General features: G+C 35.1%; 1 long non-coding RNA gene across 1 annotated transcript; it reads right to left on the minus strand.

Annotated features, from left to right (window-relative positions):
* Positions 1–1629: 1629 nt before the first annotated feature.
* LOC115987994 lies at positions 1630–4452 on the minus strand. Its single transcript, XR_004091280.1, has 3 exons — positions 4316–4452; positions 2575–2626; positions 1630–2035 (listed from the first exon to the last, which is right to left on the minus strand). It is a non-coding gene; the product is annotated as an uncharacterized LOC115987994 (long non-coding RNA).
* Between the last annotated feature and the right edge of the window lie 427 nt (positions 4453–4879).

Below are 4879 nucleotides of genomic sequence, written 5' to 3' on the forward strand. Positions count from 1 at the left end.
ATCAAGGAACCTCTTTCCCCCATGGACAACAGGGAAGAAAGCATCATCCAAAGTGAAAGGGCACTGACCTGGATTTGATTCCGTTGTCACAAAGACTACTGAAACTAAATCGGGTGATTATCAGGAAATCACACATAGCATGGTGTTAAAACAACTCACATGTTACATTACTTTGAAACACATAGTTCATATCCAAGTAGTTTCAGAAAACCTTAAATAATCTAACTTCTACAAAGTTTGTAAGGTTTTCAACTTCATTCTTGTCAAGAGATTTCTATCAAATCACCAAATAATACAAGACAAGGTAAGCATCTTTAAATTTTTCAATAAACCATAAAATCAATGATTTTCTTATCAAAGATTAAATGAAAGATACTCATTTTTCCATGTCAACAATTCATGCATTTCCCCAAATGCAATACCAAATATGATGCATTTCTATATATAATCATATATATATATATATATATATATTAAGGTTACGACGCAATAGTTTTTAGGAAAATATAATTTCCATAGGTAGTTTCCAAAAGCGTGTCTAATCCAAAAACATTTATATAACATGGTTATTTTTCAAAATCCCATTAAAAGCTACTTACCTCGCAACCGCAAAATCCTAATTCTCCAAGTTCCAAGGAGATTAGCTAGAACCTAAACAATATCAAGTAAACCTATCACAATAAGTATAGAGCTTGAATTTGCATCTAGCCACAATTTAGGAATTGCCAAATAATCACTTAATTAGACAAGCCTAGCATCTAACCTCATTAATAATAATATATTCCACTTCCATAGTTTCTCAACAAATTGATTCACAAGGCATAAACTCCAATTATAAAGTTAACCCATTTAATATCATCTCCAACATTATGACTAGCTTCCATAAAATTTACACTACATCATTAAGAGACCCATGAAAGCAAAATCAATATATCCTCCAAGATAAGAAATTTAGAACTTCAACTAACTCTAAATAAACCCAATGGCAATAGAAAAATTAAATTCACCAACCATCACATGTTATAACTTAAAACCCCTAAATTTTTCCACCATACATAAACCTTAACTAGTCATCAATAGTACAAAATATGTACCCACTCATCAAATAATTCCACCAATACAAAACTCATACATAAAAACACAAAAAATATCACTTTCAATGCTCATAAATCATATGGGTATCATTATTAAAGCTTAGATAAAAATACCCTCAAGCAAAAGTGCAAAACCCACCAAAAAGATGAGAAATTTTTACCTCAAAAAAAGGATGTGAAGGTGTTTATGGGTTCCCAAGAATCTTCTAGTGATCTTGCCGGAAAAATGATGGTGGAAATGGTGATGGTGGTGGTGTGGAAGTGCCAGCGGAGAGGATGAGAGTAGAGAGTGTTCTACCGAAAATGACAAAGAAGAAAAAGAAAGAAAAAAGAAGTGAGGGAGTGAGCTGGCCAAAGGAATGAAAAGATAGAGTGATTGTGATGTGGGTAGTGAGGTTAGGTGGGGCTTGGCACATGGGAACCCAAAAATATATCTGATCTTGACTTTTTTTTTTTTTTTTTTTAAAGCTAACTGGGACGTTACAAATATGATATGATAAGAATGATTGAATAATGAAACACAAAGTTTCTCAAAGTAAATACCTTGAAACTATATACTATAATCTGTGAGCACCAACAATATAATTTCCAAAGCCATAATATCTAACAAAAGGTAAATGATCATATATATACCACACTACCACATAGATCGGTCAAGGGATTCACCCATTCACAACTGGCATGATATTTTCCTCTCTGGTATGTAGACTCTTGGCCTTATGGACAACAGCCTCACCCATACCCTCATGGTTTTTCTTTCCCCCCATGGGTAATAGAGTGCGTCAAATAGGACCTCTTTTTCATGTGGTCTTTTGGCCTCATGGACAGCAGCCTCACCCAAACATAATCAAGGAACCTTTTCCCCCCATAGGTAGCAGGGAAGAACACGTCATCCAAAGTGAAAGGGCACTGACCTGGATCTGATTCCATTATTACAAAGACTACAAAAACCAAATCGGGTGATCACCGGGAAACCACATATGACATGGTGTTAAAACCACATAAATCTCAGAGGTATACATTTCCTTTCAAATACATAGTTTATAACCAGGTAGTTTCAGAAAAACCTTAAATAATCTAACTTCCACAAAGTTTGTAAGGTTTTCAACTTCATTCTCGTTAAAAAGATTTTCTATCAATTTCCTAAATAACAAGACAACATAAGCATATTTAAATTTTCCAATATACCATAAAATCCATGATTTCCTTATCAACGATTAAATAAAAGATGCTCATTTTTCCATGTCAACAATTCATGCATTCCCCCAAATGCAATACCAAATATGATACATTTTCATATATATGATCATATATATATATATATATATATATATATATATATATATATATTAAGGTTACAACACAATAGTTTTTAGGAAAATACAGTTTCCATAGGTAGTTTTCAAAAGCGTGTCTAACCCAAAAACAACATTTATGCAACATGGTTATGTTTCAAAAATCCCATTAAAAAGCTACTTACCTTGCAACCACAAAAGCCTAACTCTCCAAGCTCCAAGGAGATTAGCTAGAACCTAAACAATATCAAGTAAACCTATCATAATAAGCATAAAGCTTGAAATTGTATCTAGCTACAATTTAGGAATTGCCAAATGAGCACTTAATTAGGCAAGCCTAGTATTTAACCTCATCAATACTAATATATTCTACTTCCAAAGTTTCCCAACAAATTGCTTCACAAGGCATAAACTCCAATTTATAAAGTTAACCCATTTAATATCATCACCAACATCATGACTAGCTTCCATAAAATTTACACTACATCATTAAGAGACCCATGAAAGCAAAATCAAAATATCCTCTAAGACAAGAAATTTAGAATTTCAACTAACCCCAAATAAACCCAATGGCAATGGAAAAATTAGATTTCCAACCATCACATGTTATAACTCAAAACCTCTAAATTTTCCACCATACATAAACCTTATGTAAGGTTGAATTTAATCAAATATTTTATTGGCTTTATTCCGTGCCAAATTTGCTTGTATTTCAGCATTTAGTAACCCTGTACTTAGGTGGGTTTGTTGTAAGGGTAGTGGGTGAGATAGAGTGTTGATTGCTCAAGAGTGTGCAAGAAAACAGAGACTCGCGGCTTGTTCTTGCGGGTGGCTCGCTACTTCAAGCTGCCAGACGCAGCACACGTGCCAAGCGTGCCAGAAGGTGAACAGTCATGCTAGCTGGAGCACTACAGGACAAAACAGGACAACTGGCCATACGGTTATCTCGCGACTCAGTCAAGTCGCGAGATCAAGCCGCAAGCCACCCTTGTTTTGTGAATCCTGACGTTTCACATTCTCCTCTCACTCCAGTATAAAAACCCTTTATACCTACAAATGAAAGAGAGCTTCCAAAGAGAATTTTGAGAGAGAAACCCTAAAGAAAAACAAGATGGATTCACCTACAATCTATACATTAGAGTCTCTTCAAATTCCTTAACTCTTTTCCTCTCCATTGTCAAATCCTTGAGAGGCATTTTACCAAAACCTTGTTCTCACCATATTCATCACTGTGAGAGGGCTGTTTGGTTTTCTGGGAAGCAGTTAGGAAGGAACCAATCTACATTGGTTGATGCTACGGTCTAGTAGCGGAATCCAGGAAGCTAGAAAAGAAAAAGGTTCGGCGCAACCTCGTTGGAGCAAGAAGCTTGGAAGGCTTAGGTGCACTGGGTAGATTAGGATTTGAGGGTCTATTGCTGTCCATGTATCCCAACTATATTTTCTAGTGGATTGTTTACCGCTTGGAGGGCAGCAGAGAGGTTTTACGCCGAGGGCTTCGGTTTCCTCTTCAATAACACATCGCGTGTTGTCTTTGTGTTTGCATCTTCTTTCCCTTTTATTATCTGCTGTGGGTTGTGATTTTATTTTGGCTTAGATAGTTTATCCAATTCTATATTATAGCTTATGTTCATTTTCCGCACACTAGTTGTTTGACATAAAGCTTGAATTGGTTAATTTGTAATTTGGGGGTCTAAACGTTCAAGGGTGTTTATACACATATTTGAACTTTCACCTTAAGTAGTCATCATTAGCACAAACCATAAACCCACTCATCAAATAATTCCACCAATGCAAAAGCCATACATAAAAGCACACGAATATCACTTTCAATGCTCATAAATTACATGGGTATCATTATTAAAGCTTAGATAAAAATATAACCTCAAGCAAAATATTAAACCCACCAAAAAGAATAGAAAATTTTACCTCAAATAAAGGGATGATGATGCTTAGGGGTTCCTAAGGATTTTTTTTCAGTGGTCTTGCTGGAAAAATGATGGTGAAAATGGTGGTGGTGGTGGCGTGGAAGTACCGGTGAGAGAGCATATAAGAGTAGAGAGGAGTTGTTTAAGTGAAAAGAAAAGAAAAAGGAACAAATGAGAGATATGGCTAGACATGAGAGGGTGAGATGGATTGAAATGAGTGGTGGGTAGTGGGGTTAGGTGGGGCATGTGGGAACTTTAAAAAAAATCTAATCTTTACTTTCTTTCTTTTTTTTTTTTGACTGACTAGGACGTTACAACAAAAGCAATAAATAAATTAAAATATACGAAATTACAAATTGGTGGGAATTGATGGGTTTGTAGTATGTTGTTATGATGTACCATTCAAATTAAAAAAAAAAAAGTTTTTAAAAAATTACAAACCAAAATGAAAGGCGGAGACGTAGCCACATGTCCAACTTTTCACATGGGAAATGGTAGTATCTGTCAATGCATAGACTGTAGTGGTAGACAACTCATAGAAATGAAAAAATCTTGGCTTTTGGGT

Source organism: Quercus lobata, chromosome 4, assembly GCF_001633185.2.
Source record: "Quercus lobata isolate SW786 chromosome 4, ValleyOak3.0 Primary Assembly, whole genome shotgun sequence".
Lineage (NCBI taxonomy): Eukaryota > Viridiplantae > Streptophyta > Magnoliopsida > Fagales > Fagaceae > Quercus > Quercus lobata.